Below are 21,213 nucleotides of genomic sequence, written 5' to 3'. Positions count from 1 at the left end.
AGCTTATAAAGTTGCTCAAGCATGAAGGATATCCATTCAAAGAGGTTGGGAAAGCAGCAGTGGAAAATTATTTCCAGGCTTACTGTCACTGCTTTGCTGCTGCTTTGGATGCTCCTGAACTGTATCGATGCACCCAATTAGTCAGAGAAGTCATCTGTGGGCTCTGAACTGAAGACCCACCAGACACACTGCACTGGACATGAACCCGTGTGCCTGGAAAGGAAAAATGATGCATACCACTGGATTCTTCTCCGTGCATTTGGATGTGCTTCACATACCACCAGCAGTTGGAAAGCTCCGGCTTAAGTGCTCTACTCAGCTGGAACCAAGAGGTCGAGATGCCCGTGGAGGTATCTGCACCGGGAAATGAGATGTGCCGGGCAACCCTTGGTCCTTTGTGCCCTCCCTGTGTGCCATGGTGGTCGGCTGGTCCAACACATTCTGCTCCCCAACTCCAGAGCATGGTGGTCACACCCAGACCACCCACTGGAAATTGCTTTTGGCCAATGTGAACCAAACCATATCTGGGATTCCCCTGGGAAAACTCTGCTTGACCTGAACCCAAACCAGACCTCTGTGACAATTACGCAGTACAGACAGTTCTGGTCCTGATGGCAAGTGATGCAGTATGGCTCACATCTGTACGGCTAATACTCTTCCCCCCTGCCCCAGAAATGGAGGTTTGCTCTGTACTGCATAGGAGGGGGTGTTCCTGGTTCATGCTATGTCCTTCTCCATGTGCATACAATTACCGGGACACGTCTAGGAGACCACAAGTTGGCATGGGTCAAAGCTGTGCTGCAGAGCATGCTAACTATTAAACAGCATCGACAGGGAGTTCCAGTTCTTGAGCCTATGCCTTGGTTTTGTTTAGTTTACAAGTATTTGCTAGAAGCTTTTGCTACCAAAAGATTTTACACTTCATTATGTGAATAGTAGTAGTGAATTCCCTGGGGTTTCTTACAGGGTCTAAAGCCAAAGAAGTCAACAAATGTCAAAGACAGACTATGCTCATGGTATATTGCTGTGTGTTTTGAGTTTTGCGTCTAGGCTCTTTGAAGTTAGAGAAGAAGAAAAAAAAAACCTTTGAAATATTACCATATTTTGCAAAGGAATAGGAGAGAAAATGTGTCAAATGTTGCCACCGAAGGGGCCAATTTTGGGAGAAATCTCCACCCTTGTCCCTCACTACTAGATCAACTCTACTAACAAGGGTAAAAATGGTAGTAGGACTGGTAATCAACGTTGGCAGCCACAAATGGAGTCTGGATTTAGAAGGCAGGGGGTTCATCCCAGGCAGTTTTAGCCATCAAAAGCCAGCATCTTGTCTCAGCTCATTTTCTAGAGCCCTTCTGAGAATGAGAAACTGCCTTCAAAAGGCAATTCAGGCTGTCTCTGCTGCACACCAGTCTAATGGCAGAATGAGGCTCCCCGTGGAGGCCCTGATCTCTCCCCGTTGACTTCAGAGGGAGCCTAAAGAGCTGTTGTTGACTGGATGCCCCACGTGTCGGCAGCTGCAGTCAATGGAGAGAAATCCCACCCCGAGAGACCAAGTGGCCGGTTCCTTCTCCAGGCTCAATCACCACTTCTGCTGAGCCCTCTTCCCCGGCTGCTCTGCAGTCACGGACGCAGCCCCGTGTCGTGGCTGGAGGCAGCTCCTTGCTGGGGAGCCAGAGAATAGCAGGGCCACGGGGGGCTGGCACGTGGCTACGAAGCCTGCAGTGCCACGAGATCACCCCGCAGGGCAAAGTCAGGTCATGCTCTGCATGGGCTGGGCTATCCGAAATCTGAGCCTAGCGTTTTCCTCTGGTTCCTTTGCTTAGCCTGCAGAGCATGAAAAAATAAAGGAGAGGGGGAATAACCTCAGTGGCTTGTCCATCACCCCACACAGCCCAGCCCAAGCCCCACAGGAGCAAACAGAGGAGATCCCAAAGGAGGACAGCATCCTTTGGATGGGGGCTGCTGCTCAGAAATCCCGAAAGACAAGGGCAGAGGAAGAGGAACAGAATGAAAGCACCGTCCTGTCTGCATCTAGGACTAAACATGTGCTGTTCTTGGCCATAGCTCTTCTTGAGCCGTCAGCATCCTGACAAGGCATCTCTGTAGCCTCTGGGATGATGTATCCCCAGGGAGTGTGTTTATGATATTCAGGCTATATGTGCATCTGCTTTTACTCGCCTCAAGGAGCCTTTATGCCAATCTGGGCTGGAGGAGGTGTGGAGGTTATCCTGTGTTGAAGCAACAAGCCCCGTTTGAAATAGCGCTGGTTTCGTCTTTCCTAGGGCTGCAGACAATTACACAGGCTCTTTGCAAACCATTCCTGCAACCTTTCACTCTTGGCAGCAGAGGTGCAGCTACGTTGGCAGTGGGAACACATTCTGTTCCCCTATCTGCAGAGATGAACACTTCCAAAGTAAAGTCAGACCTGGGAAGAGGCATGCCTCCTCGAGCCAAAGAATGAGCCAGTCGGTTTGGGGCAGACAAAGTCCTTCTATAGGAACAGGCTTAATTTTTTCTGGCAAAAAATCCCACAGCTCTTCACCATGCCTCACCTTTGGAAAGATGGTGAACATGACTGTGCAACTAGCGGAGGGCAGAGGAGAGAAGAGGCCCAGATTTTTGGGGCCTTGGCCGTGGCTGTGAGCTCTGCAAAGCCTCAGGGGTGGTTTCTGTTTCAGGAGCACCTGGCTGGCCTTGCCGAAAGCATGGTTTATATTTTGGGAGCACCTGGGTCCCAGGTCAAGATGAGCAGGTGGAAGGGAAAGGGGAGCACATTTCATTATCCCACGGGTGTGGTCTAACGCAGGCAGGCAAAGAATTTTGGGCCCCTTTGTACAGATTTAGAAAGTAAAGTCCATAGAGGGATTTAGCTATTTACCAAGTGAGTAAAGCAAGGAAAAGATGAACAAAACAAGAGTCTCCTTTTAAAATAATATATATATATATAAATAATAATTTAAAAAAAAAGCCTTAATAATGGTATCAGAATGGGCTAACTTTATTATCCTTTTGTGCAGAGGGGGATATAACTCTGCACTGGGTCTGCTTTGGTCTAGCTCAGCAGAACCTGCTGTGACTGAAGTCACTGAGAGGTCCTGAAGTGATGGTTTGAAGCAACTTTCAATAACCTTCGCTGCCTGGCACTGCTGTTCTCTTCCTCAGAAACGGCTCCCTTGGTAGGAGTGAGTCCTTCTCCACTGCTTTCCTAATCAGGCTTAAACACAGCACTCTCTGTCACACTGGGGGTCACAAAGGGCTTATATCCCATAGATGTCCAGTCCATTTAATTGCTAATATGTTCCCTGGCCATGCTAATAAGGGCCCTCCCAGGAAAAAATACATTTCAGGAGCAGAAACTGTTCCCAGTAGAACATCTTGAAGAAGACCACCTTGGCTGGGTAAATTCTGACACACCACAATCTTCATCCCATTGGCACAAGGTAACATGGGGGAATATGACCAGAGAAAATTTTCTGCAGAAATATCTGCTTCCTCCCCTCTGAGCTCAAGGAAAAGCCCTGGGAGATGCAGCCTTACCAGAGAAGCTAGTTTGCAAGGAAGCACAGTAACAAGACAATCATGTTAACAATTCAGTGAATTACGTGAGAAACACATCAAAAGGAAGATTATTGTGGTGGTTTTTTTTTCTTGCAAAATAGACATCAGAGTGAAAAGTGGACACATTCTAGAAAGCATTACGCACAAAGCCCCCAGTTTTCCATTGGAAATGTCTGCTCCCTGCTGCGTGTATGAGGTTGAGTAAACGAGCATCACCATCTCCTTCACACTGGTTATCACATTGGTCCCACCTCCAATTACTGGGCCTTGCTGGCCTCTTTTTGCTGAAATTTAAGTGTAATTTCAGGGAATTTCGACAAAGACACAGCCAGGGGAAGCTCTTGGTGCCTGATTAGGATTATTTCTGTAGTCCCTTGCTACAGGAATGGTATAGCTTTTCTTTAGCCTCACGTCTAGACCTTTTCTATTTTTGCTGTGTTGTTTTGAAGATAAAACCAGGGTGTAATAGTCAAAGGAAGACTATACTGTCCCCTTTTCCGTTTATGACCTCCTGGCCAACAGCCAAGCTAGCACAAATGTGTCTGATCTCAAAATAACCCTCTGCCAGCTCCTACTTTATTTTTTATAGCCATCGAGCAGATGACTTCATTGATTTGAATACAATGGTGCCCAAATAGAGATTGCAAATAAGAAAGCAAAATCTTGTAGAAAGCAGGCAAATTGCTCAGGCTTGGCATGACGGAAGCTGAGACAAAAGGCGATGTGAATCTCTGTGGAGGACCACACAGTGCTGAAAACAAAACAGCCCTCTTGGGTCACATACTTCTCTGGACATGGGCAAGACTCCTGGAGAAGCAATTCAATCATAGTTCACACAAATCTGCAACAGGAAAAAGGGTTATGATAAAAAGACAGAGGCAGGCTCCAGCAGCATGTGGAAGTGAAAGATGAATTTAGATGCATATAAAGTAGCTACTCAGTGCAGCTTTTTAATAATGAAGGTAAATAACCCGCTGGGAACGTGGCAAGTTATCCCTGGAAATGTGAGATTTGGGTATCATTCCTCACTTCTTCTGAGTCCTTTTTTAAATATTACTCCCAGGAAAGAGATCCACAGAAAGAGAATTAGGCTCCTGATCTCAGGAGTCCCTGCATTGTACAGTCTGGTGCTGGGCTCACTGGATGAAGCCTCTAGTTTATATTCTGCAGCAGATCATCTTATCAATCATTTCCTACTTTTCTAACCAGAACTGACATATACAAAGTCTTGATTATCTCCTGTTTTCTGTGTGCTAAGAGAGGATGAAAGATGTTTCTTCCTCTAGCATGGTACATTTTCTGCTCCCTTTTCAAAAACACAAATGATTATACAGAGCAGAGAATCAAATCTAGTGGAGGCTGTGCTGCCTCTCTGCTCCATAACCAAGCTCCCTCGGGCAGTGCTTCATATGCAGTATTTCACACCAGCAGGTTTCCTAAAGGGGCTCACGTCTCCACTTGAAAGTTCCTTGTGGTATCTAACCCCAGTGCATATTTGCCTTGCAGCTGAAAATCATTGGGAAGTTGACAGGAGAAACATCAGATCTGCAGGAAGAGGTAAAGGAGATGGGAAGAAGAGAAAGAATGGGAAACAGGTTAAATATAGAGACAAATCTTCCTTTCACATCCAATGCAAAGTAAACACGGGGAACCAAAGGTTTTCAACGTGCATTTAAAAAACAACACGGGCTGCAAGTTAAAATCCAGAGAATGCCAAGGAACCAGGGAAAGGGTAAAGGAGGAGAAGAAACAGTGTGGGAACTGCTCCAGCTCTTCCTGAACACTGGGGGATTCAGAAAGGGCCTAAACCACAGCAAAGAGCCAAAGATGAGGAAAGCCACAAGCACATTCTGAGCACGGCCAGCTCCACTTGAAGCAGATTAGCAGCACCAATAGATAATTGCAGAGTTGAAATGCCTGCCATGTGCCACAAGACTCAAGCTTCCCACTGGGGCCTTTTCCAAAAAAACTGCAAACAGGATGAGCATGCACAGCTATAACATGGTAAGCAGGGAAAGGAAAAGGACTGAGTCAGACCTCGGACCCCGGCTAAGCCAAGAGGTTGACCAATGCACACTGAAGAAGGTCGTTAGCATTGACTGTTGAACACATGTGGAAAAAAAAGGCTAGGAGAAAAGAGGAAGAAGCTGCAGGAATAAAACTTCAGAAGAAAATGTGGCAAAATATTAAAAGGATAGAGATGAGAGAAGAAGGTCTTTCCACCAAGAAGAGCAAAACTGCAGAACCCAGGTTTAAGTCCTCAGTCTGTGACCTGCTGCAAGCCAAAGGTGGTTGAAGACATTTCTTCAATTTTAGTGTTAATCCTTTGTTTATATTTCCCCAAACCTTTAGAGTCTCCAAGAAGTAATGAAAAATACTGTGGCTTGCTTAGCCTCCGGAGTTGATGAAAATGTCCTCTAAAGAGACCAAGGAGGAATCATGAAAAAAAAAAGGTGTTGAGCTGGGGAAATACATAAGTGTACCAAGATTAGGATCACTGTGGAGTTCTGTGAGATTTTGTATAGGCTTTGGAGTGTGTTTTGAACATTTTCCTCAAAGAAGAAACCTTCCCAGGCTCAGCACTGGCTCATGTCACCCTCCAAGGGATAATTGGGACTGAGAGGTGTTGGCAGGGGCTGCAGAAAGGATGGTGTGCTCTGCAGTGATGTATTGCTCAGCAATTCAGCTCCTGCATTCTCACCACTTCCAGGTGCCAAACATCTCCTGAAGGCTGGAAGGACCTTCTGCAGAGAAACATTTGCTGCATAGCAAGTTTGGGATCTGGACGTGAGTGCTCAGTTCCCAGATGTGCTGGAGTCTGCATGGGATCAGGGGAGATAGCAACAGGATTAAATCCTGCACAAGCAGGGTTTCGACACAAATAAATGTTTGGGTACCAGCATGATTCTGGAGGGGAAGAGTTGAAGCACACACATTGATGTTCCCATCAATGACCCAGTAAAATAAGAGGGACAAGCACAATCATATGTCCTTCTAGAACCTATTTAGGAGCCACGTCCGTGCTTTGCCTTGAGAAGAAGCTCAAGGGCTGCCCCAAAGACTATTAACATCAGTGGGGCAGGACTCGTTCATTTTGAGGTCTTTAAACCATGCACAAAGTCTTTCTGTGCGTCGCTAGCCCATAGCCAAATCCCTTACTCCTTCGTTTGTGTGTCAACGGTCTGAGTTGCTTTTCATGTCTAATTTCAGACGAAGCACCAAATGTAAACCACATTTCTGAACAGAACTTTTCACTCTAGCATGGTACACTGAGTCTCTGCTGGTCTGTGCCTATACCTCAGCCATCTGTGATGCACATATTACATCAGGACCATATCAGGGGCCATGTGTGCACGGGGATCGCAGTCTGCCTTCAGGTCAGAAATGGGCTCAGACAGCTGAAGACCCCTCCCAGCCTTGTTTTCTGTGAGTCTACAAAGGATTCAGAAAACAGCATCCATTCTGACTCCTTATTTTTTCCTTTTTTTTTTAATCTAAGGAAGAGCGGAATCCTGCCGGAACCAACTCCCCTGCTGGCAGCACTCAAAGCACGTGTTATATCTTCATTAAGGAAGAGAAAAATGTGACCCTATTGAAGTTTGGGGAAGGTGGTTTTCAATTTTCCCTGCTAAAATCCTCCCAGTGGCTCTGCATGTGAAACTCTTTGGCAACAATAGCACGCTCCATTTAAAACATGTGCCAGCCCACCAAAAGCTGTCTTTGCTCTCCATGTTTTACTGCTACTTTCCTTTTTTTATTTTCTTTTCTGTTTACATTTCCTGTTGCAGTTCCAGACTTTATGTGGTGAAGGACTGACAGAACAGTGATGTTTTAATTGCATCCCTCATTTTGCTTTTCCTCTCTCTTTTTGTTTTACTTGTTTCTGGACATTGAATATTTCACATTTCTGCTGTAACTAACAAAAGGGAAAATCAACAAATTTTTTTTGAGAAAAAAAAAATAATTTTAAACCCATTTAGATTAAATCTGTAAAATCACCTACAAAAGTAAGGTTAAGTAGGTAATGGAAATAGCTTCCAGTCTTGCCACAAAATCAGGTTGCATGGAAGACCATGAAGCACAACCTGACACCACCAGTAATTACTCCTCTGTGTAATTAGATAGTTGCACCATCTCACATGCAGGCACACAGTGCTGCCGGGAGCTCAGGGCCCCATCCCTCCTCCTGAGAGGGCTCTTGTGTTTGGGACATGGACTCTAAGCCAGCTGCAGTCCCAGAAAACACCAGACCATGCAGAGGTGACCCAACCTTGAGGAAATTTCATCCTGCTTTTCCTCAACGCATGTGTTAGGCATGAAGCGAGAGGACGTCATGCTTAGCATCATGGATGCTCTGGTCTGAGATCAATTTTTACCCCCGAAAGACCCCAAATAAGTTTGATTTGCTACTCAAATATATTGTCCTCTCCACCCACTCCTGGACATCCCCCTGTAATGTTTTTTCTTACAGAGCTTTGGAGGAACCACCTCTGATGGTGACTCAGCCCAGAGATGTCTGATGGATGTTAGTTTCAGTACATAATCCCCAAAATTACCAAGGTGCAGCCCCCACCTCTGCAAGCCAAGGTCCTGTCCTTGAACTTCACTGATCTGTCTGTCCAGCAAGAACAGGAGAAAAAATTGTCACACAGGGCAACGTTTCCCTAGTTTGGGTCAAAGTCAAAAGGCTTTGTAGGACAGGGTAAGGTCCTTTTGATGCATTCAAAGTGTCTTGAGATCTTCAAAAGGAAAGGTCATAAGAGAGCATAAAATAGGCTTGTTATGACTTAATCAACACACAAATACCTTCATCGTAAAACAGAAGGATCTTCAATACAGACAAGCCTTCCTTCCAGAAACTAATTTCAATCTTGATCCGGGAAGAAAGAGACCTAAAATAAAAGGGAATCAATACTTATCTCATAGGCCACAAGGCAAGAAACCAGTGCCTTTCAATTGCTTTTTAAGTGCAACTGCATGAGTCAGGGCTCTGAGCTGTCCCGATAGCATCACCACTGAGCTCCCTTCTTCCCGTGGAAAAATTCCGCCGAGAAATGCTCTGCTGCAGCCCAGCACCTGGGGAATGAAGCAGAAACAAACAGAGCCATCAGATAAAGGTCAGGAGGACAGCAATGGTGAGGATCAATGAGAGAGGGCAGTAGGAGCCTGGGGAGGGTCACTGGGAGGACATAGCCACTGATCAAAGCCGAACAGGGACCTTCCACTGTGGGGAGGATGGAGTTAGGCTGGGGATGGCTTAGGAACAGGCAGCTCTGCCCTGGCTCCTGATGGCAATGTGCACAGAAATACAACAGGGGCTTTATTCTGACCGGGAAAGAGAGAAAGAAATAAAAATAAATGTGTTTTCTTTCCGTGACACTCTTAAAATGAGAAACGCCAGCCATTTCTTATTCTAAGTGCAGGGTGTTGTTGTCTGTGGTGTAACGGTTCCACGCCACGGTGCGCTAACTCTTGTTTTATGAGGAGCCACCGCATACCAACAGCCTCCTTAGGATATTATAGATAGAGGTTTTTACAAAGGTACTCTGTCTGAAAAGCCAGTTTGCTTGGCTAAACACTGAAAACTCAGGAAATGTCGTGGCCTGGGTTATTGTTGCTGTTTCTAAAGCAGCACAGCCACAAGCCTCAGGCAGTCTTGCCTTTTTCTACCCAGCTTGAGAGGGTCTTGCAGGGCTGATGAGCCAAATCTGCTGTCCACCAGCCACTTTGGTCTTGTGCAAGGAGTAGCAGCCCAGGAGAGCTACAGCACTGGTCACTCTCAAGAGTCAGGGCAGAAGCAGGAGGAGAAGCACCTTCTCCATCACCCACAGAGGGGACCTGCAGTGAGTATGACCCCACCTTATCTTCCCAAGCTGAAAGAAGAGAAGCCACTAATCTGGGCGTTGTGACAAGAGAGAAGAAATCTTCCTCTTACCACCTTAAAACCATCCCCTGCTGAGCACCACACACCAGTTTCACTTCTAATTTTCATCATTTTACCGAACCTCCCCAAGCGCAGCAGACCGGGGAGGGATTGGCAGGCGTGTAATAACCAGAGCCTGCGGCGGGGGGCTCGGTGGGAAGAATGCAAAATTGCCCTCCCAGACTGACATCCAGCGCCGGACTCTAAGCCATTTCCAGGATATTAAAATAGAAACAGTAACGTGCCTAAATTTAGCCTCCGGTCTCCAAATGTTGGAGTTATGGGGCCTGGTGGAACAATCTGGGCTGTAACGGTGCATCTCAGAGGGATACGTTTTCGCTGGCTCTTAAGGAAATTAACCTTGTTTTATCACCGGCTGTGCTCATTTCTGTCATAATTGTCCTGCCCACTGGCCAGCTCCAGCTGCTTTCAAGAAGAGGGCCGATGCTCTCAGAAATATCAGGTTCCTGCAACATTTCTGAAGACAAGTGGTCAGGTCAGGGAGAAAGAAAATTACAGCTCTCTGGAAGGAAAGTCTGCCGTGGGGCTCAGCCCTGATTAAACATCAGAGGGAAGAGATTTTAAACACACTCTTTAATCCACAACAAGACAGGCACTTTGGGTTTTGCAGTTGGGAGAGCTATTTACTTTCAAGAGAAAAAGAAAGGGAAAAGACAACAGCAAATGGCCGACAACAGCAAGTGGCCACGCAGGAGACGCCTTACAGAAACATCTCCAGCTAAGATTAAAAGAGATTTCTGACACTGGCAGGGAGCAATTTTGGCCAAGATGCCAACACAGAGGTGGGGAAATGAAGGGAAAAGGTTTGCATGGGGTTGCGCTGCACACTCTGCTCTAGCTGATGTCTGTATTTCTGATATCTTGAGCACTTTTTTTGAAGCAGATTGGCCACCCTGCTCTGTCTGGCACCCGTATTTCTGGCTGAGCACTCTTTTTGGAGCAGGTTCACACGTGCAGCTTGACCAGCAAACCACCAACCTCGCAAAAGCCACGCAGAGCTAAAAGCGAGTGGCAGCGGGAGGAAATCGCTAAGTAGATACCCTAATTAGATAAGAGCTGCTCATTGCTGTGCTGAAATAATGTGGAAAGGGAAGTCGGGTCTGTGGAAGGCAGAAAGGTTCCCCAGAGATTATTTAGGGCAAACCGCACGAGGGGCTGTGAGCAGTTGTAGAGTGAAGCAGAAGGTTTTGTCAGAGAAAATTGTGTAAGGAAGCAGAAAACCCTTTAATGAAGATGTCATTGTGTAGGATGGGTGCTTGAGGATCCGACCAAAACCTGCTGTGATGCTCAGACTCGGTCCAGCTCCCTGGGCAAACCAAGCCCAAAGCTGCTTCAGATCCAGCTGCGGAAAAATTAAGCAATTCTGATTGATTCTGGGTTTTATGCTACTTGGAAAATCCCGTTGCCTTCCACCGGAGGGTCAGGCAACACGACTATCAGCTGTCAGCCGTGGTTTGCCTGTCATCAGCATGTCTCCTGCTCTGGGAGAGTAGGAAATGCAGCTCAGAAATCCAACAAGAGCAGCTTTGAAAAAGAATCGAGCTCCTCTCCACCTGGAGGAGAAGGGGGTGCAAAGCAAGATATAAACCCAGTGCTGAAAAACAGCTCAGGAAAGGGAGAACTTCTGACGTTTGCAGCTGATTCAAAAAGCTCCTAGTAGGGCGAAGCTGTCTTAGAGTGCCTTTCACATCATCTGTCATCTAAACAGTCCATCCCAAAGTGCACCCAAATCCCTACAAAGTGGGAAGAAGCTGAATTCTCTTTGTTTGATTGATTTTTGTGTTTATTGTTGGTGGTATTATTTTGTTTTGTGTTGTTTTCTTTGACACGAAGTCAGCATCAATCACAGGGACACGGCTGCAGTAAACGACCCCTGTCCTGGTGCAGTTATTTAGAAGCTGTGCTCCCTAAATAGCAGGCAGGTAAATAAAATAGCAGGGCAGGAGGCCTGGCAAAGCCAATTCTGCATTTTTAAGATTTCTGGGGGCACGCAGCATCCTTGAACGGTGAGTTCTTCACACACAGAGCATCAGAAGATCTGGGCTCCCTCCATCCTGGAGGGGATCAAGGAGGTTTGGGAAGGAATAACCAGGACACGTGTGCATTTGGTGTTCAGCAGAGGATGGCATCCAGTGCTGAGCACAGCCCTGGGCTCTCTGGCAGGGTTCTCTACGATAACATCCATGCACCAGCTCACGTTGCAAACATTTTCATGCCATGCCATGCACAGCACAGGCAGAAAAATCAATCTTCCCTTCACAGCCCAGTCCTGCTGGCTTAACCCTTGAAGCACCTTGAGGAAGAAACCCCCACAACTTGCCCAGAAGGGACTAATCCTGAATCCAGTTTTCCCCAAACCCTTCACTCCACCCTACATCTGTACCAACCAAACAATTTCATGTACATGGCCCAAGCAGGGAGCAACATGCAAGCTTCTCAAAATGGATTTCCTACAAAAAGAACAAGTTTCAGGGTCCATACCCAGGAAGGTGCCTTGTTGTCAAGACACTGAGTCAACCAGTAGTTATGGAGGGGTAGCTAGAGAGAGTGAGAGTTGGATTCATGTATTTAGCAGCTTAGGCACAGAGTCAATGAAGTCTTGGAGACCCACATCCCACTGCTTTCAAAGGTAGGACTTGTCTTCTCCACGCACTGCATATCTGGAAGCCTGGCACTGAATTCTGAGCAAACCGAGCATTTTTACAGCCACTGCTGTCTCTGGAGAGAAGCAGGTCTGACCTACCACAGACACACACTGCTCACCACTACTTACCACGAGTGAAGTGTTTTAGAAGTCCTCACTTCTGCCCAGAGGTCTCAAAGGGTGTAAAGACCTCTGGCTCCCCTTTAGCTGTCAAAAAGCCATCATTAAATTTTGCTGAATCATGCTCTCAAGTCCATGGGATCCAAAAAGATCCACAGATGTAGAGCCTGTCTTCACCCCAACAGATGAAGATCTAAGCTGGGAGTCTTTTCCTTTTTCTGTGCACTGAGTAGAAAGAGAAAAGTGCCCCCAGGTAGTAACTCATGGCCATATCTCTCCAGGTCTCTCCTTGGACTGGAAGGGCTGACATTGGGGAAAATTTTTTAGCCAGTGTTGTCGCTTCAGCTTGTACTGACACATCCAAAATTTTTGCAGAAAACAGACAAATGTACATTCTTTATTAAACTTCCTCCATCCTTTGGTAGGTACCTCAACTCCATGGCACGATAACTCGTCTCTATGACTCACTGTGCCCTGAGGTTTTCCCCTGAACTTTATCCCTTCTGAATAACAGAGAACTCACTTTGGTCTTGTCTCAGCTGCTTTTGCTTTGAGGTCATAACTGCAAGATGCAGTCATCCTGCCTTCCCTTTCATTTTTTTGTTGAAGGCAAACCTATAAATCAAGTGAGGAACACTTAGTGCTGGGCACTGGCTTGCTTGAATCATTTGTGAATCATGACGGACCACTTTGACCTACCAGGGCTCTGCTACAAGACAGTCTTCCTCGCCCTATTGGGATTTGGATACCTGCCAAATCTCATGCTGAACACATTAAGGACTTCGAACATATTACAGAGAAGACTAAGAGATGATTACATCCCAGATGAGAAAGGTCTACAAGGGTTGAAGGTATCTGGTGTTTCAGAGACTCTTTCATGTGAGAGGCAGAGACAGAGAACGCCCTTAATGGCAGTGAAAACCAGAAAGACCCGAACTAGTAATTATGCACAAAATTATTGCAAGCATGATTCAATCAATGGAACAGCTTCACTAAGGAAATAGATTCTCCATCTAGGAAGATTTATCCCAGAGATGAAAGAGGATGTAATAATCTCTCTCACTCCCAACCAGTTAGCACCACATGGAACGACATATGGTCCTTGTCATAGGATGGGAGACTCGTTACAGGCTGGTTCGGCTGCTATGTGAAACACGGCCTCGCTTACATTATCTAAATCAGGACCAGGTGCTTTCTTCAATATGTGCTGTGGCCCAGTTCCAAGTTATAGAGTTGAAAACCATAGCATTACAAAAAAAAATTAGGTTGGAAGAGACCTCAGGAGGTCTCTAGTCCCACCTCCTGTTCCAAGTGGGGTCAGGTGTGGGACCAGAGCAGGTTACCCGTTGTTTTGTAAATTTGGGTCCTGAAAACCTCCAGGGATGGTGGGAACTTGAGAACCTCCAGAGACCACACAACTTCTCTTGGCAACCCATACCACTGCTTAACTGAAATATAGAAAACTGTAGGGTGAAATCCAAAGGTCTTTTTTCATTTCTCATCAATGAAACCCAACTTTGCTGGAAAAAATAAATAAATAAATAAATAATAAAATTAAAAAAATGAGACTTCTGAGTTCGGTAGATACCTACCAGCTTCCTAGGCAGGACTGCAGATTGTGGCTCTTCATTAGTCCTGCCATGTTTGCCAGCAGGTTATTTACCTGCTCCTTGTATGGTACCTCCCTGATCGTAAATTAAATCCACATGTGCCTCCACTGAATACTCAAATATCCCAGTAGATCCACCATGGGTAACAACATCACATATATTTAGAGATCTAACACTTATTGGGAGAAGTAATTTCTTTAATTGGAGTTAATGATATAACAAGCCTCCAAGCACATAATCCCCTTTTCAGGTCTGACAATGAAGTCAAAGATTCAACAGGAAATGTAGGTGATAAACAATTGCTTCTTGTTTGACCTAATTATTTTAATGACTTGGAAAACAAGAGGGAAAAGAACTGCAAGCAAAGTGGGGTGGAAATGAGTGTTATCAGGCAGTCAATTGGCAGTTCATTCACCTTGGCTGGTAGCTACTCCATCAAATTCAGGGATTATTACAAACCTTATCCTCTGCAGCCTTACCCTCGGTCAGCCATCACTCCAAAATCTTATTTGCTCTCGCTTCTGCAATAAGAGGCAAAGGAAACTCAATCATTTGGGTCAGAGCTTCATTCAGAGCTATTTGTGGCTCTGGACAATATTATTACTACCTACATATGTCTCATCTCCCTGAACATGGGGCATAGTTCTGAGTAAAATCTTTCAAATGTTATTGCTCCTATAAAAACGTTATACAGATTGTATTGTGATGTACTGCCACTTGTGCTCAATAAAACGTCATGCACTGACACTGTGCAGCCAGAAAACGTGATTTACACAGTACTCAACAAGGGAGGAGAACTGGAAAAGTCCAATTATCAGACATGGACGTGGACAGGAGGCATCTGAGATACAAGTTTTGCAAGTGAGAAAATGCTGTTGATTGTTGTATCTGGCTACAGAGGTGGGGTGTGATTCATGTCTCTTTACTCCTGACATCTCTTCTAGAAGAGCCTTCAGGCTGGAACCATCACCCTAGACCCTCTTACAGCAGCAGGAAAGAAACAAGCAGGGCATGACTCAGCTGGCAGGTCATGGGCACCCACTTCAGGCTGGGACAGGCTGTGGACTAACCTCCGCTGGTGATATCAGCCAGACTCACTGACATGAAGAGCACGGGGTGAGTGGTTAAGAGGCTGATGTGTATCATGTGGATGCACCTGTTTGGTCAGATTAGTCCAACTTGGCATCAACAAGCCATCAAAAGCACCCTCAAGGCAGGAATTCATCACTCTTCAAGCCTGAATCTCAGAGATATACTCCAACAAACACAAAGTGTCCCACGTTCTTTTTCTTTCTGCAGGAAACTTCTCAAAATCATGCTGAAGTTCAGCTCACACTTCAGAAACCAGCAAGGCACCTGGGGCTTACTACAGCCAGCCCCGCATCCCAGGACTCTTGCCAGTGTTACCTTGCTTGGCAAGATGTGGAAAGATAACTACACCCCAAAGGGGTACACCAGCCAAATTTCTGCTGTGAATGCAGGCACTGGAAGAAAAGAGTTGTTTGGTTTTTTATTTTATTTTATTTTATTTTATTTTATTTTATTTTATTTTATTTTATTTTATTTTATTTTATTTTATTTTACTTTACTTTACTTTACTTTACTTTACTTTACTTTACTTTACTTTACTTTACTTTATTTTATTTTACTTTATTTTATTTTACTTTATTTTATTTTACTTTACTTTTTTTTTAACAAAATGGTCACAGCAGCAAAAGACCAAATACAGAAAGAGCAAAATATTTTCCCAGGAGGACACAACCAATATCAACCAAAATGACTTTTCCTGCTGCACTTGAAGCCACAGCACGAATATTTGCTGGTATGCAAAGCTAAGTGAGGAAGATCTTACTGTAGGCAGTGATACAGGTATCACAGCAATCCAAAGCACCAGCTATGGACCACAGCTCCATCTCTGTAAATGTTATCTTTGTCCCGGTTTAAGAGATGACAGCCAAATGATGGTTGACTAAGCTGCCGGAGCCTGCAAATTGTGAACCCTTTGTAGACTTCACAGGTAGAGGAGGTACTCAAGAGCTCCAAAGTTGGCCAATAAAGTAAATCTGAAAACGTCAGAAGGGAAGATAAAAGCGAGGAAGACCAATAGAACAGAATTTATGCTTGCCTCAAAACCAAGTGAGTAAAATCAGAGAATGGCACTAAGAGGTCCTAAGTCCTGGCCAGTCTTCTCTGAATCCAGCATCCTGAGGATAATTCTCGGTCAGCACTCTGATAAAAATTGGGAAATGTTCTTTGGGGACCAGAGAAATTGGGAAATGGGGACCAGAGAACAGAAAAGCCACTTTTATTTCGAATTGACGTATTGCAGCCTGATTCTCCTGGAATTGATTTTCTTTAGTGCAAAGCCACCACATCCTGCCTGGGAAAGCTGAATTACTGTCATCTCCTCTATAAAGGTGTTCTGAAGCCTAGGGGAGGTTTAAGTAGTTGTCTAGCTAAATAAAGGAGAGAACTGGTGAAAAACTATGGAAGACTATGCTCAGCTATCTCTTGTGCAACAAAGTCGCTGTACAACACCACTCCTGACAAATACAAACCTTAATAGTGTTGAGATAAGGGCTCCTGGCTGGAAAAGATACCAGAGGAGAGACAGAAAAAGAAAGGGCTTTAAGATCAACTTAAATAAAACTGATTCTAGTTCAAAGTAGCATTACCTAGCCTTAGTCCCAATGAGTTAATCAATGCAAAGCCATAGCAAAGGTGAAGCTATTCATTTGGCTTCCCAGGGAGTCAGGAGGTCCAGGTGAACGTTGCCTCTCCCCACATTGCATCCTTCATCCCTTCTCACCCTCCAAAAGCCACAAACTGCCACAAGGAGGGAGCTGCAGGCAAGAGGATTGAAGACGAAGAGCAAGAACCAACAACCACAGGCTCAGAGCTTTCACATCGAGGACATACGTGGAGTTTGACCCGTCTTGTATGACCGTCCTCACAAATATCCCCTTTCATCCTGGCCTGGAAAGCCGTGCTAGGGCCAGTCCATCTCCAAGGGGCAGGGCAGGCAGCGAGCATCGGTATGAAGCACAAAGGTTTGCCAAGGAGTGTGGGATTTGGGGGGGAGCAGGCGGTGGAAAAGGAGATGAGATAGCCCTGCACAGGAGGAAGGAGAATATCATTAAGAAATAAAGGGCCACCAATGGGAGCAGAGGGGGATGTTTAAATAAAAAAAAAAAAAAAAAGGAGGGAAAAAATAATCAAAAGGCCTAAACATCCCCGGTTTGGTTGAGAAATTCACATAAAGACAGCTTTTTGGGAAAGAAAGACAAAGCGCTACCTTTTCTGGAATTCAGGGATACAGACGTCTCTTTTTGGGAATTGTTTACACCTGGACACCAGGGAGTGGATTGAACAGCCAAAAAAGACTGAGGTAACTTTGAAAAAATCCGTGTTGGGACTGTGGGTTTTGTTTTATATTATTTGTTTATTTAAATACTTTTTTTTTTTTTCAATGAAGCAGCTAGTGTTTGAAGAGATTGAGCTTGGTGGGATCAAGGTACATTTTTAGGTTAGTGGTAGCACTATTTATCATTTTTAAGACAAATTTGATTACTCTGATGGGAATTCATGTCTTCAGGGAAAGCTGCCCAGTTGTCATATTAATCATTGCTTTTAGTGTTTTCATTAGGGTTTTGGTTTTTGGTTTAGTATGGGATATTCATTTTTTTCCCCTTTTAATTTAGCTTTCAGTTGCCCCAGGGCTTTGGCCCGGTAACCTTTGCAGAGTGTTTTTCCTTCAGTCCCCTTCCAGCCTCTGAATTTTATATAATATATATATTTATATAATATAATTTATATAATTATATTTAATTATATAAAAATTATATTATGTAAATATAATCTATATAATATAATTTTACTTCACAGCACTGCAGTGCCTAAAGATCTGTCACTCCTTCCACTGATGGCGAACCAGTGTCCAAGGGATTCTTTCTCGGAAGAAGAAGAAATTAAGAAAAAAAAAAAAATCAGATCAAAAAATGAGCATTTACAGTTTCATCTACGGAGCACGTTGTACTGATGTCCTTCCAAAGTACCTGTAGGCCACTATTGATATATTCTTCTACTATGGTCACACCTCCATCCCGATGAATGACAGTAGGACAAGTGCACCCAGGCAAACTGAGGCAGCTGTAGGAAATTCAGATCAGGCAATCCCGGGTACCCAGTCACCTTGTGAGGATGAAAGGGATCCGTGGAGGATCCTATCTCTTTGCCCAGATGATTGAGAGTGCCCAGATCTTTCCTTGGAAATAGATATCTACATTTTAGACAATGAAAGGAAAAAGAAAAAATCCCAAGTTAAATGAATTACACCCCCACAGTGTGCCACCCTCCAGAGATAAGTGCTAGAGCTGAGCAGTAAGGAAGTTTTAGATAACAATTTTACAGCTAGAGCAGCAATTTAATTGAAATCACAGCATTTTCTGGGAATGCCAGAAAACATCACTGGGAAAATGCTGAAACAGATTGAGTCTATTTTCCCATTTTGCTTCAATGATGTTTCAATACTTGCTTTTGATAAAGAAAATGCATCCGTTCCCTTTATCATTTTTATTAATTCATCTTTGACTCGTATTTTACAAGCTGCTGCTTTCAAAATCACTCTACATTTCTTAAAATATATTTCACTTTAAGACAAATTATATTGTTGTGGCATTTTCGAAACAAAACCATTCTCTATTACCAAAGAGAAGCAATTCAACATTCTCATAACCAACTAGGTCAGCACTATTAAAATGAAATACTTAGATAGTCTGAGATACCAGCATTTTGTAATTTTTTTTCCTGTAAAAAATGTTACCCTTTGGAGCAGAAACCAGTGATAAAAATGTTTAAATGCCCAATAAATACAACATTCTCATTCTCACTTAGGGCTACTAAATAACTAATGATAATTTGGGGGAACACAGAGTAATTCACAGTAGCACAAGGTGGGGGGGGAGGGAAGGGGAGTAGGAAAACTACCAAATGGTTTCAATTTCCATTAATATCTCAAATTCAGGAGATATTTAAGTGTTGTAGTCAATAAGAGTTGAGCTACACCTTATCTGTTTGTTTTTAAGGACCCCAATAATGCCATAATCTTCACCTCCAACAAAACAAAATACCAGATTGGAGCATTTAGCATGGGCTGTGCCTGACTGCGGGTCTCTGCAGGGACAGGAAAGGAGCCCCTGTGCTGGGGGGATCCTTTCTCCTTCCCCTGCCTTCCCCGTAGTGGGGTCAGCCCCAGGGGAAGGGCAGAGCCAGACCCAGCACCAGGTGAAGATCTGGAAGATGTGATGATCCTCCAGCTCTGCGCATCATAGTCTTTTCCCACCATGTCCCCAGTGAAACTGGAGATCTGCAGAGAAAAAGGTGGTCCTGAACTGGGCGTGCATAAATCCCAGTGCTGAGCAGGGACAAGGGCAATGGAGGAAGAAAAAAGAGGGCACCAAAACCTCTACCCTCTCCAGTACATCCCTGCCTGGCTCTGCCTATGGTTTATGCAGAAATACACAGATGGGGATGAATCAGATTTTAGGACAAGTGGAATCAGCCTCTTTGGAGGAGCTGGATCCTCTGTCCTGACTGCAGTAAGGAGGTTTCTTACTTGGGCATCTCCAATAAGATTTTAGGGCCAAACAAGGCAGCCGGGAGGTGAACATCCAACTGCAGCAGGAGGGACCAAAAGTGTCACAGCCACAGCTCCGTCCCTCCGCGCTTCACCCCTGCTCCTTGAAATGAGAACAGGAAAACAGTCAGTAAAGTTAACTAGTGGACGCATTTAAAAGAAATTGGAGGAAATAGACCCACATCCTGTGGAATTCACCCTTGCCAAAGCCTGCAAAGTCGAGTCCTGTGGCCAGATTTAGAAAGGGAGCGGAGGATTTAATGGCCAATAACATAGCTAGGCAGCAATGCCGGTGCACGCCCCACAAGCCACAATAGTGAGGCTTATGTTTCTGCTGGAATAGCTGAAAGCGTCTCTGTGACACAGGGCAGGAATGTCAGAGGCATCCCCCTAAATGTCTCTGCTACATTTTCAGACATGCAAATATTATTAGCACTACAATTATAGCAGCAAGGGCACCCAGGAGACCAGGGCTGGGCAAGCCAGCCAAGGCTTTAGAGAGGTAAAAGCTGTCAGCCCGACTAAGGCTGCCTGAAGTTAAGGTCAACAATAATAATCTAAATTTTCTCCTCAGTCTAGCCACCTTTTCAGAGGTCCCAGAGAAGCAAAATAGGAGATCATTGTATTCCCGTGTGCTGATGTTGTACCTTCATGCAACAGAGACCAGGTATAAATCTGATGGTTACAGCACTGGCCTGAACAGAGTTTTGGGTGCTGGTGCCTGCTTCCAAAATGTTTTTGAGAGCTACCTAAATGTAATAACCACTCTGCAGCACTACCCCCTCTATGGTCCAAGTTCTGGAGTGTCTGATGGCTTCTGTTGAGAGCAAAGGTTTAAATTCAGCCTGCAGCAGAGAACAGCCGAAAAAAAATGTTGGTGGGTTCAGTCTGGTAGCTACAGGAATTGTAGAAGGCAGAAAAATATCAAGGTGGAGAAAGCAGAGCCGGGCTCTGAAGTTCAGAGCAGGGCCGTGAGGGTGAGGTCCATGGCATGAAGTGGATCCCACAATTGCACAAGCTGGCACTGTTCAGCTCGCAAAAGTGATGATTTACAGGAGATACAAATGTGTTTACAAAAGCTGAGTGCCACATAAAGTGTGCCTGCTCTTTGTCTCTTCCAGAACAAGGCACCTACCCGGTGCTTTATGGCCTTTTTGGCAGGAAAACCCTTTTAGGATGGAGGTATCAGTGTTTGACTCTAAGTCTCTTGTTGCAGGGAAGCCCATGACTTCCTATTGTAATGAAAGGTGCAATTTGTGTAATTTTTTCAGATTGCACAAAACACCATCAAACCAGAAACTGGATGTCCATCGATACAATGGGATTCTACAAAAGACTAGAAACAACCAGAAAGAAAACCAAAGAGAGAGCTCAGTGAAATCACAAGGCCATGTTGCCACGTGCTGTGGTTTTTAGGTCCAGCAGTTACTGGAGTCCCATCAATTAGCACAAGCTGGGAATTCGGCCTGTCGTGGGGCCCAGATGTCACCCCTCTTGCCCAAAGACCAATGAAGGAGCATGAGGTAAAAGCTGGATCACTTGAGCTATTCCAGACAGATTTCCAACAAAACCTTCCTGACCCCACTTTCAGGATCCAGTCCACGTTGGAGCAGGGAGAAAGATTACCTAACTATGGAAAATTTTCCCTTTTCCAGAACCTAAAATCATAAATAAAGTGATGCCATTCAGAACGAGATCTGGT

At 44.8% G+C, this 21,213-nt stretch overlaps 1 long non-coding RNA gene across 1 annotated transcript; it reads right to left on the bottom strand.

Annotated features, from left to right (window-relative positions):
• Nucleotides 1–247: 247 nt before the first annotated feature.
• LOC137851995 (uncharacterized) lies at nucleotides 248–13,930 on the bottom strand. The gene is made up of 3 exons (XR_011093606.1): nucleotides 13,859–13,930; nucleotides 8,365–8,450; nucleotides 248–1,824 (listed from the first exon to the last, which is right to left on the bottom strand). It is a non-coding gene; the product is annotated as an uncharacterized lncRNA (long non-coding RNA).
• Between the last annotated feature and the right edge of the window lie 7,283 nt (nucleotides 13,931–21,213).

The sequence above is a fragment of the Anas acuta genome, chromosome 2 (assembly GCF_963932015.1).
Source record: "Anas acuta chromosome 2, bAnaAcu1.1, whole genome shotgun sequence".
In the NCBI taxonomy this organism is placed as follows: domain Eukaryota; kingdom Metazoa; phylum Chordata; class Aves; order Anseriformes; family Anatidae; genus Anas; species Anas acuta.
The sequence above is the reverse complement of the archived record's forward strand: the minus strand, read 5'-3'. Positions and strand labels throughout refer to the sequence as shown.